General features: G+C 36.6%; 1 long non-coding RNA gene across 1 annotated transcript in view; it reads left to right on the forward strand.

Moving 5' to 3' along the window:
• Positions 1 to 12,764, forward strand: part of LOC307008535 — a 176,943-nt gene that overhangs the window by 51,827 nt on the left and 112,352 nt on the right. The window contains exon 2 of the long non-coding RNA XR_013799847.1: positions 5,390 to 5,487. This is a non-coding gene — a long non-coding RNA (uncharacterized lncRNA). The remainder of the gene's footprint in view (positions 1 to 5,389; positions 5,488 to 12,764) is intronic.

Here is a 12,764-nt window from a genome sequence, read left to right on the forward strand (position 1 = left end):
CAAACTTCACACGTTTGATAAGAGTCCTGCCCTGAACACATCTACATGACACTTTTCAGTTATAGTAATAGCGCCACCTACTGGCAACAGGAAGTGACATGGTTAACACTGTGATGCAGTACTAGCAACATATTAAATATGCCATTGAGTAATAAACATGTTAGAAACCGGTTAAAACATGCTAGCAATTCTTAGCTAAGTGCTAAAGCATGCTAATGCAATGAAAGAGGAAGTTGTTGTTACTCAAGAAGGCAATGTCCAATCTGCCCCAAACTTCACACGTTTGATAAGAGTCCTGCCCTGAACACATCTACATGACACTTTTCAGTTATAGTAATAGCGCCACCTACTGGCAACAGGAAGTGACATGTTTAACACTGCGATGCATTACTAGCAACATATTAAATATGCCATTGAGTAATATACATGTTAGAAACATGTTAAAACATGCTAGCAATTCTTAGCTAAGTGCTAAAGCACGCTAATGCAATGAAACGGGAAGTTGTTGTTACTGAAGAAGGCAATGTCCAATCGGCCCCAAACTTCACACGTTTGATAAGAGTCCTGCCCTGAACACATCTACATGACAATTTTAAGTTAAAGTAATAGCGCCACCTACTGTCGACAGGAAGTGACACGTTTTAAACTGTGATGCATTGCTAGCGACATATTTAATATGCCATTGAGTTCTAAACATGCTAGAAACATGCTAGCAACACTTATCTGAGTGATAACGCATGCTATTATCCCCATAATAAAGGACATTTTTGTAACTGACTTTGACATACTCCTATATTTACCTACTTAAATGCACAATGGCCACCGTGCTCTGTCTTCCTAAATCCACCGGGTGGCGGTTGGCACGGGTGCGAGGGCCCTTTCATCGCTGCTTGCAGCTTTAATTATTTATTATTCTTTATTATTATTATTTTACTACCTTTTGGGCACTTTTGGGGGCCTTAACGTGCTCAAAAACTCTTGAAACTTTGCACAAATGTCAGAACCCGCGGCCATTAGGGCCCGACTGAAGCTGGGACCCGGGCGTGGCAGGGGGGCTCGCCAGCGCCCCCTGGAATGGGATTCAAAAACATGTCCATATCTCAAACACGCTTGCATGTAATAATATGAAACTCGGTACACGTATAGATCTCATCGGGCCGAACAACTTTCGTGCTCTAAGTTTTACGCCAGTCCAACAGGAAGTCGGTTATTATGGGCTGTATGGAAACGCATGTTCTGGCATTTGAAACACTTGTCCTAGAGAATTCATCGGATGACCACGAAACTCGGTGTGCATGAAGTCAAGACATGGAGGATGCTAAATTGCGAGGGGATTTTTGATATCTCGAATGGTTTGGCCGTGGCGAGGAAACGAATTTATGGCGAATATTGGAAACAGGAAGTGTGTTATAACATCCTCATACATTAACTGATCTTGATGAAACTTCAGCAGTGTGTTCGCTGTAAGAGGCCGATCACATGGATGTGACTATTGTGAGTCAAAGTTATAGCGCCACCAACTGGCAGCAGGAAGTGTGTCACTTTCGAAATGCTTTGAAATCACCCTCTTATTTTTACCCGATTTGCTTCAAACTTCATCTGTATAATGTAAACACACGACAGATGTAGACCTGTGAAAGGATTATTGATATCTTTAATACTGTCGCCATGGCAACGCTTTAAACTTTTATATTCTGTTTGGATGCATTTGAGGCTCTTAACATGCTTCAAATTGCATGAAACTCAACATGCATTTGACATTTATTGTGTAATAGACATGTGCGAAGTTTCAGAAACGGGCGTGGTAAGGGGCTCATTAGCGCCACCTTTAGTCAAAAATGGGGTATTAGTTTTACCTACAGTAACCAAACTCGGTACGTATATTCTTCTCTTCGATCCGGACAACTTTCTAATTTACAGTCATTAGCTCCGACCAACAAGAAGTCAGATATTTTGGTTTGAATGTGAGTTTTGGTATATTTTAGACTCCGAGTTTTTAGCGGTGGTTTATTTTATTCACACCAAACTTTTTCAACATGATGAAAATACATTAAAGATGCTAAATTGTGAACAGATATTAAATATCTCAAATGGTTTTGCTATGGCGAGGGATTAAAGTAATGTCCAAAAAAGGAAACACTAAAAGCCTCATATCTTCTAAAAAATTTATTATACACCATTTATTTCTATATAAAAGTATACAAATATCAGAACTAAACCCATTTTGTTCTTTTATTTCAATTTAAGAATTATGTATAAGTTAAAAAACAGCCAGAATGCACTTTTTAAGTCAAAAAATAAGTCATACATAGGGCAATACTGCCCTCTTGTGGTCAAAATCGGGTAGGCCCATTGTATATTGTATCTATATAAATAGTGACTGTTAGAATATTTTCCTACCGGTTAATCGATGTGCAATTAAAGCGGGGGCTTTTAAATCGCTAACTTAAAAGCCAAAGTAAGTACTGGACGTCCAGTAGGAATGAACTAAAACACATTCACTCTGTTCTGCTCGTTCCTCGCCGTGAACGCGTTATTGCCCGTGCAGCCGTGAGCATTTAGTTTAATTTTAAACATAGCGCCATTTCGGGGGTGGGATTGCTTGAATTGCGTGTTCAATAGCCTATTATTCTTAATCTTTTCAGTCAGCTTTTCACCCATGATTAATGAAATTGGACTCCTTGTGCTGATGTTTGCTGCGACTCATTCAGCTCACGATTTATTAAGCGGACACGTTCAGGTTTTAATAGGCTAGTGCCCACTATATTTGAATATCTGTATATTGTAATATCTATACCTAGTCACACCCTACTCTTATTAAATGTATGCTTCATAGTTCATTTTTAATTTCTAAATTTGATCAATAAATTAAATTATTTAGAATAATAAGACACTATAGGACTGTTAGCCTACCCTGTGGCTGATCAAATTAAATATTTTACACTGAAAAATAACAATGCATTAAATAATGTTTTAAGATTGTTTTAAATATAAGTTAATTAACGATCGTTGCAAAGAATGAAAGGCTACTTTTAAACATAACACTAAACCTCCTATAGGTGTCGCCAGGCGACCGTCTTAATGAGCGAGTCATTGATTCATTCGTTCAAACGAGTCGTTCGAACGACTGAGTCATTCATGAATGACACAGATCTTTATGGATTGATCATTGAATCTTTGAGTCAAGCGATTCTTTCAAAATGCGGAATCATTCACTAATGAAAAAACACGACCGTCTTAATGAGCGAGTCATTGATTCATTCGTTCGAACGACTGAATCATTCATGAATGACACAGATCTTTATGGATTGATCATTGAATCTTTGAGTCAAGCGATTCTTTAAAAATGCGGAATCATTCACTAATGAAAAAACACTGTGAGATGCGCGATGGTTCTGCTGTGATCTTTGTTTAACTATTTTCGCTGCTGAAACAGAACAAAAACAGTCAACATTGTTGTGTGTGTGTGTGATTTTGGTTGGGTGACATTTGTATGTTACAGTTTGACAAGAGTTTATAGTTTAACAAAAGCACAATGTTGTGTTTTATTGCAAGTGCACACAAATATAAGGAAACACTTTGCAGTTTGAATGATGTCCTGTATGAACAAAATGACGGAGTATGTTTTTATGTCTCCATTTTTCGATCGATCCTCGTACACACACACACACACACACACACACACACACACACACACACACACACACTGCAATCTTGACATCGCAGCCACACACACAGACAGCCCCTCCTGTGTTTGTCTGTGTGGGGAGGGGGGCAGAAAGACTATTAAAAATAGGTATATTGTGCCATCTAGTGTTTTATACTATGTATAAATGTGTTTTTTCTTTTAAACAAGTGTTTTAAAGTACACTAATTTCAATTAATTCAATGCTGCATTTTTATGTATATTTAAACATTATCAAAGACTACTTTCTGTCAAAGTTAGGATGTTATTTTTTTAGTTTCAAAAGTTCTCTGTCTCTGTCGGCCATTCCCCTCCCCTATTCCTGTTTTTCATTGCACGCTTTTAAATGTAAAAAAATCTTTCTGTTTTGATATATTTAAACTTTTTAAAAAATCTAGCAAAAAATGCGCCTTTTTGCACAACCCATTTTTTTTTTTTTTTTTTTTTCACTGTTCTAATCAGGTCAGGCAAGTCAAATAATCTGTCTTGTCCCTTAAAAAAATTAATATATATATATACCACACTTCATATGAATTTTTGGTCTTGTGTACTTACAATGGCTGCTGATTTCATGTGTCCGTTAAGTCCATGAAACTGTAGGGTGTCTAATTTTCATTTTAGTTTTCAGAACGGTGCTCACGCCCTCGATGCGCACTTTTGCAGAACCCACACTGATGCAAGCTCTAAAGCGGAGATACGTTATTGCCCGTTGTGCACAAGAACCCTAAAGGCACCGGGGTGGCGGTTTTTTTTATATATATATATATATATAAATAAATATAGCTGCAAGCAGAGATGGAGGGCCCAAGCCAGTGGCACCTCCACCCTGGTGCCTTTAGTGCAACTAAAGGCACCGGGGTGGCGGTGCCACCGGCTTGGGCCCGTAATCGCTGCTTGCAGCTATATTTAATGTTTGTGTTTAATGTTCAGTTATGTTAGAAACTTAGAGGACTTTCTGTAATGTTTTTGAAAATTGTGGTTACCATTATGCAGAAGAGTGGCGACTGTTTAGGGTTTGGGCACTCGGTAAACACTTTATTTCCATTAAACCACACTCGCAGGCCTGCACAAGTCATATTTAATATTACTATGTACTGGTTTTAATTATATAGAACACTAGTAACATCTAGCATTAGTAGAGTCAAATTAGCTAAAATTATAATGTTGGATAAAAACTAACCTGACTAAACTTACTAGACTAAACTAATCTATCTTGCTGGATTGACTAAATTAATTTAAGTTCATACAACAAGATTACACCAAATAATTTCGAACAAATTCGATTTTGTTGGAAAAATGTAATTCCATTTTGTGGAAAAGGTTTCCTTAATTTAATTAAGTTTGTTCAACAGCTTATTTTTTGAGTGTTTGACTGTCATTCATTGATTGGTTGGTTGGCCACCTTTTTTCTCAACTCGGTAAAGGACAACATTGACTTAAACGTATACAAAATCTAACTACTGCATATGTGTAACAAATGTAGTATTATGATAATTCACTTTTTATGTAATTTAAAGTTGCAAATAGACAAACTGTTAATCTATGGTCTCTTTATTTTTGTCAAACAAAGTTTTCAATTTAGATGTTTGACTAAAATCACAACTTTGTTGTGTCACTTTTAACATGCCACTTTTATTGTAATTTATTTAACAAGAAATGCTTTCTTGTTTATTTGTCTTCCCTATTGTATTTCCCTGCTGTTAGAGATCTTCTGAAATAGTGCAGCACCTCAAGATCCAAATACAGCCGAAGAAGAAATTCTGCACAACCAGAAGGAGCAGATTGAAGTTGTTTACGCACAAGTAAGCTAATTTGATCATCAAACATTCAACAACATATTAATCAAAACTGCCTAACATTTCCAAATGAAATGTTGAATCCACTAAGAGGTATACAACTGTGCAAGTTCTGGTTGTGTTGATCGATCTACTTCGCCTATGTTTTGATCATCATTCTGAATTCGATCTGGACAAAGTCTTTGACAAAAACACGGTTTTCTTTTCTTTCTTTTTCTTTTTTTAACAGGGGCTCTGTTCTTTCTATTATTGATTGTTGATTTCTACAGTATATTGACTGTTTCCATCATACAACAAAATGTTCTTGTGTATTGAAAATATTAATTATTTTTTATGAATACGATAAAAAATGCTGATGTTCATCAGTCATATGGGTTTAGAATAATGTAAATGCAAACTTTTTTTTAAATACAATTAATCTAACAGGTGGAGAAAATGGCTGTGCTTTTTTGCATAGGCTGATATTTTTTATGTTCTTTTTATTGTCTTTCCCTGAGCAGTGTAACAGTGCAAACTGTGTAACTTCAATCGTAGTATTGCTTATCTGGCTCAGAATTGCTTCACAATGATTGAGCCAAGATTCTCGGGTCTTGAGGGACTTAAACATTCAGCACTTGCCAAGCTAATAACAGCACGTTATACTCCCAGCGTACTTGGCTATAGAACGTCTGACCACAGCAATTTGGTTGGTGCTGATGCAACCAAACAGATCAATACAAAGGCCGTGAGACCAGTGTGTGCCACGTGGGTCTAGGTAGCCCATTAGGACTGAGGGATTTGTGAACTGAGCCCCCAAATAAACATGTATGGCCCCCTATGTTTACAGACATACCATATTTTCCGGACTATAAGTCGCTCCGTAGTATAAGTCGCATCAGTCAAAAAATGTGTCATGAACGCATATAAGTCGCACTGGACTATAAGTTGCATTTATTTAGACATTTATTTCACAAAATCCAAGACCAAGAACAGACATTTAATCTGGAAAGGCAAGTTATTCAGCTCCACAATAGCACACAGAACAACAGGCTGAATAGGTGTCCGGCATGTTAATGTAACACAGGGTTTCCCGCAGCACTTTGGAACTAAGGCGGCCGCCGAAGCAACACACGCTTGCCACTAACCTAACCCTAACACACTGAAAAAATACAAATATCAGGTCATGTCAAAACATCTCAAGGACCCCAAAAACACCTTAGACCCCAGAGGGTTAACTACGTCGTCAAAAAAATTTATTTGAGCGATATCCGACGTGTTACTCTGTCCTTTTTAGAGCTTAGATTCTCTGCCCGAGCCCGATATTTCCCACCGCTATACTGGGGCCGGGCCCTTGATCTAGAGACGTGCGGCGCGGGACTAGATTTGATGGCCGAGTGCGAGCGCGGGCGGTAGCCTAATGCACTCACTCTGCGTGTGCGGGCTGCGGGAGAATAAAACTATTAAATAAAAAATATCTATGAATAAAACGTATAAAAACTAATAAATTGTTATTATTAGATAATACATCTGTTGCAGAAAAGAAACAAGAACAACTAAAACAAAGTATAAACGATTTACAGGCCAGAGTTTCTATTTGTAACATGTTTGCAGCGTTGAGCGATGTAGCCAATCACAGACATATGTGTTGATTTTTTTTAACGCAATGGCCAATCAGAAGCATTTAAGATAGAATCCCCTCACCGCTCAAAACAGACTTTTTGTTCAGTGCTGAATTCTGCATGCTGGCAAATCCTCTGATTTAAAAGATATTATGAAAGATTAAATATGCAGTCAGCTTCATTGATAATAACAGAGATGTATGAGATCGCAATGTCAGCTTTTTAGGAATTATTAAGGCAGTGCACTTTGCGCGCATTCAGTCATGGCAAACCATGCACGCAGCCTGCTTGCTTTTATGTTAAGTTAACAGTGGTTTGTGAATGCTAATGTTTTAATAACAAATAATTTATCAGGAGCATTTATGCTGATGTGTATGGTGGCGACGCGTAGGCTAACACTAAGTTAAGTTACACCTTAACTTCTGTGGGAAACCCTACACAATAGCATAAAGAACATATACCTGGGAGGCTGAATAGGCTAAATGAACATAAGCCAGCGAGTCCAACAAGTTACCGGTAAAGCAAGTTCACCAAGCTCCCGCAATCTCATTCCACATCACTGAATCCATTGACTTCTTCATCCTCCGTGTCGCTTCTGTACAACTCCGCCAACTAGAGCGCCCTCTCACGGCTGTAGACGGTAATGTTTTCTCTTGGTTCATCTCAGTCAGTATGAATTAATTTTGATATATAAGTCGCACCTGACTATGTCGCAGGACCAGCAAAACTATGAAAAAAAGTGTGACTTATAGTCCGGAAAATACGGTAAGTTAGCATCTATTCCTCAAATATGATTTGTAATATCTATTGAATTAAATATATAGTATTAAAATTATATTGTTTAAATTAATATGTATAGTATCGTGGCCTAATGATCAGACTGGTAACTCAAAGGTTGTGGGTTCGATTCTCAATACTGGCAGGGCATGCTTTTTGTGCCCTTGAGCAAGACACCTAAACCCCAATCGCTCCCCGGGCGCCGCAGTGAATGGCTGCCCACTGTTCCAGGTGTGTGTGTCCACAGTTTGCAGTGTGTGTGTGCTATAACTTGGATGGGTTAATGGTGCCTTCACGTGCTATCAGAATAATCGTAAATACTAGTTTCCTAGTTCAAAACTTGGACATGTACCCCAACTAAAAATTTTAATGCGATGAGCTCATAATCATGACTTCAGAAGTGGGAAGTATAGGGAATATCCGATAGCATGTGAAGGCAGCATAAATGCTGAGGACAAATTCTGAATATGGGTTATCATACTTGGCCTTTACATGTCACTTTTACTAGTATTTTCTTAACTACATGATTAATTTTCTAAATACCCCATCATTAAGCACAAAAGAAAGAACAAGCTCAGTCATTCAAGGCCTTTAATTATATTCAGATTTCTACACTTTTTTTTACTTGGCTTTACACAACACATTTTATTAATTATACATGTAACTGTAACTCTATCTGTTTTTTATTTTTATTTTTTTATTGTATTAACTAAAGCCACTTTTTTTTTCATCTGGCGACACTCAGCAAAAAATGCTTTACTTTTTAATTGTTTCCCTTTTTTATTTTCCTAAAATATGACACAACTGAGAATATAGTGTGATGGGGTTTAAGACTGTAACATTGTTGAAGGAACACTTTTTAATTTTAATTGCCTTCAATTTGAATTTGTTTTGATTATTAAGAAATTCCCTCTAAGACTCCAAATCATTTTAGGCAACCATGTCTTTTGGCATTAGTCATATTTATATTAATTTTGTACTGTCAACAAAAATTCAGTTATTTAAAAAAAAGCACATTTTGACTCTTTAGTATAATTTTAACATTTCAAGTTTATGCTTGGGTGCAGAGGAGTAAGAAATGAATTTAACATTATCTGTCTTAATAGCTTGTGCAATTTATTTTTTCATGTTTACTGGAAAATGTGCTTGCTGAAAAAATAAAACAAATATTAAAACAAAGCAAAACTCAACTTCATATACTATAAAACTCATACAGTAACAACATAATATAAAACACAATTCCTATTTTTTATGCTTATTTACACATTTATTGTGCAATGTTCATGTTTGTTGCCTGACGTACATTTTCGGCACATGCCAGGCTTATTGCCATTATTTTAGGCAACTTGGACAGCTGGTAGACAGGTAGACAGACATATCCAGAACTGTTTTATGCATTATTACCTGTCTACATTGGCACTGTGCTGAGGGTCTAACTCAAATTACAATGACACTGTGAAAATACATGATACATGGGTGGCTTGCGCATTAAGTTTGGCATTTTAGAAATGTTTCTGAGCGCACTTTGTCTATTTCGCTCTCTGTATGTCTTTCAGTGTCTTTTTGACAAAGCTGTTACATTTCCATTTCTTTATCTGCAGTAAGATGAATATCCAATTACTTTGAACAGTAATGATTTCACATGGCAACAATCAATAAATGTGAACAACGGATCTCCTTCGTCAATCAGCCTCAGCGCTCTGCTCATATATTCTCGTCCGCTCATGTGGCACAAAGAAGATAAGACATCAAATAAAGCCATTAGCTGAATTCATCATCATGGCCTGAATCATGATACGCTGCTTTACCAAAATGTCTACCAAATGTCATTAACCTCCATAAGTAACAGAGAAGCCGATAAGAATCGCTCTGATATATATCGTCACTGTCTTCTAGGCCATTGGAACGGTCTCGGTGATGAGTAGAACAAAGACAAATGTTGCCGCATTATCAGAGGATGAATGTGGTTTCAAAGGTGGGAGAACCCTAAAATCCAGATAAATATACATATTACCAAAGACTTCACAGTAAATGTTGGTCCAGTGTTACAGTATAAATCTTGATTCACGAGTGCGTCCTGGTTCAAAACTTTTTGCATAATTAATTATAAAGCACAGTATCTGCAACATGACAAAAAATGCTCTTTGGAACATTTTATTTCGCATAAAAAGTACATCTATTATAAAGATATATAAAAGAGATTGCATATAAAAGTACTCCTTATAAGCTCCCAACTTCACAAGATAAAATGTCTCGTCTTTCATCATAAAGAGTGCAATTGTCATCATAGATAAAATGTCCTGCCAAGTATTCAGATCCTAAACCAATTCCCACATTTTTAAGTCCTGGGAACTTTTTATCATTGCATATCTCTAAAATAATTATTAGTTTCAGTGTTTTTTTGTAGGGCTGCAAAATCTTAGAAAAGGGTCACATTAAAACTTTTAAAACTACTGCCCTATTATGAAAAATAAACTTTGGAGACAGGCTCATTTGTTTGTACACAATACAAGATAATCGGGCCAGTTTGTCTCCTTTGGTAAAGTTTATTCAATATTATCTTGATGATTCTACAGATTATTTTATCAGATTTTCCTGTGTGGTGTGAGGTGTGTGAGAGACTGAATCTGCTCGGAAGAACGTCAGGGCCGCACCGGTCTCAAATCGTAAATATTCAACTAATTGGATCAGAATTAGTGACGATCAGAAATCCTGTTGTATGGTGGCAGTGCATTCTTGAAAAAACAACAATTTACCATAAACATAAGTAATAATCACAATGGTTCTCATTATCCCAGGTGAACTGCCAGTTTTCTATAGGGGTGAATTCAGGTTGAAAGACATTTCAATGGTAAAAAGTGTCCCAATCAACCTAACTAACCCAACCTAAAAAAAACCCCCATCAAATAAACAAACTGCAAGTTATGAAAGGCGTATATAAATATGTAAAGGGAAACTAAAACACGTTAAATTAGGCAGTAAGTAAAATTAAAACCAAATTTTAATTGACAGCTAAATAAATGCTATTTTAATAGTAATGTTCTGGCACCAACTAGCTGTCAGAAAAAAACTATAACACACAGCTGAATTGGCTTTCTAAATGTGTGATTTAATATTTAAATTAGCCTACAACATGATAATAATAAAAAAAGCATGATTCTTTCAACCCAAATTTGGGTCAAATATGGACAAACCCAACCATTGGGTTGCATTTTTATTTGAACCCAACAGTTGGCTTTGTCCATTTTGGCCCAAATCTAGGTTGAAACAACCAAGCATTTTTTAGAGTGAACAAGGCTCAGGTAAACATACGAAACTACATAAAACATTCTTTAAATGAGGTCATTTTAGACTAATGGACATTGTTTTTAAAGTACCTGAGTTACATGACAGCTTGTAATACTGAACAGGAAAGTGTATACGTTAAACCACACATAATAACGTTTTGATTATTGATGTATAGCACAAACACAAACGAACGAAACACGTTGGAGATCTGGATTGGGACTTTTTTCTGTTCTAGAAGGATAATTTCGTTTTGCAGCCATAGCCATGTCAAGATGCATGTTATGTCCGAGTCCGAAACAGTTATTGAATACATATAAATAATTATTACAAATATTTTCACATGACTCCGCAAATATTTAGTAGACGCCACACATAGATTTGCATGTTATAAAGATATATATTCACATTATGGTAAATCACCGTCATGTTTATTTTATATAGTGAGGAGCAAGGGGGCCCTACGCAACTTGTGTATTTTGCGTAAAGGAAGGGTCGGCTCTGTAGATTTTCATGTTTAACGAAGCGATACCCAATCAGAAAGCCATCTTTCCTTCAATTTTCCCACACTTTTTCTGTAAAAAGCTGTCCAAACACTATAATCGCCATTTCTTCTTGCCCGTCGTCTGCCATGTTTGTCTACTCTAAAGTCAAGTTTGACGGCAAGATATTTTGTGAGATTTCCCGTGGAAAATCTGATGTAAACAATGGACAATATCAATATTTCACTGATTTCACTCTTTTGGGGACAAAAAGTGCTAATTTTTCAAAGGATGCTTGACTTTAACAATTTGCCCAAATGTGACTGATTGGATTAGGCTAATTCCGCGATTACTGTTTTGTAATGAATGTCTTCTTTTGATTTTGCATGTTTTCATTTGTATTTCCAACACACATTACTATATTGCTGTAGCTGAAGCATGTCTATTATAAAGCAGAGACCAAATACTAACACTAAACCCACAGACCTTTGAAAAGATGTGTCATTTGTAGACCGTTGTCTATATAGTCAATGCAAACAAAAAGACGTTTCATGCAAACAAATCATGCTCCCTTTAATGCAAGTCGTTTTAAAATTCGAATACGTGGCTCACCAAAAATGTAGTTTGCTCATCCACACTGCTTTGCTTTTTGAAACTGAACATATTAAGGCACACCATAAAATAAAAGCAAAAGGTGTGAGAAGCAGGGTTGGGAGCAATTCACAACCAAATGCTTTTCGCTTGCTTATCAAACATTAAGTGAGATCAAATATATGAGAACAGGGATGAAAGATAAAAGGAGAGTAGCACTGAAGAAGAGAAATAAAGGCACAAATTAAAGATCAGACCCACAACAACATTTAAGAGATACATGACAGACATTCCCTTTGTTCAATCAGGTTAAAAAAAAAAGTTGCCGTAATAAGGACACAAATTTCTTCGCGTGAAGCATTACCAGGACAGCTGTGAAGAATGAAGCTTATTTCAATGGTTGAAGACGATCACAGAGAGTTGATGTGTGAAAGTTCATGTATCACGATGTGGCAGCGCTACGTGAGCTTGTCACAACATGTGGCTTCAGACACATGGATAGTGAAATGGTACATGACCAGACTGGAGTCTGAAGTCTGATTTAACACTT

Source organism: Phoxinus phoxinus, assembly GCF_949152265.1.
Source record: "Phoxinus phoxinus genome assembly, chromosome: 12".
Classification (NCBI taxonomy): domain Eukaryota; kingdom Metazoa; phylum Chordata; class Actinopteri; order Cypriniformes; family Leuciscidae; genus Phoxinus; species Phoxinus phoxinus.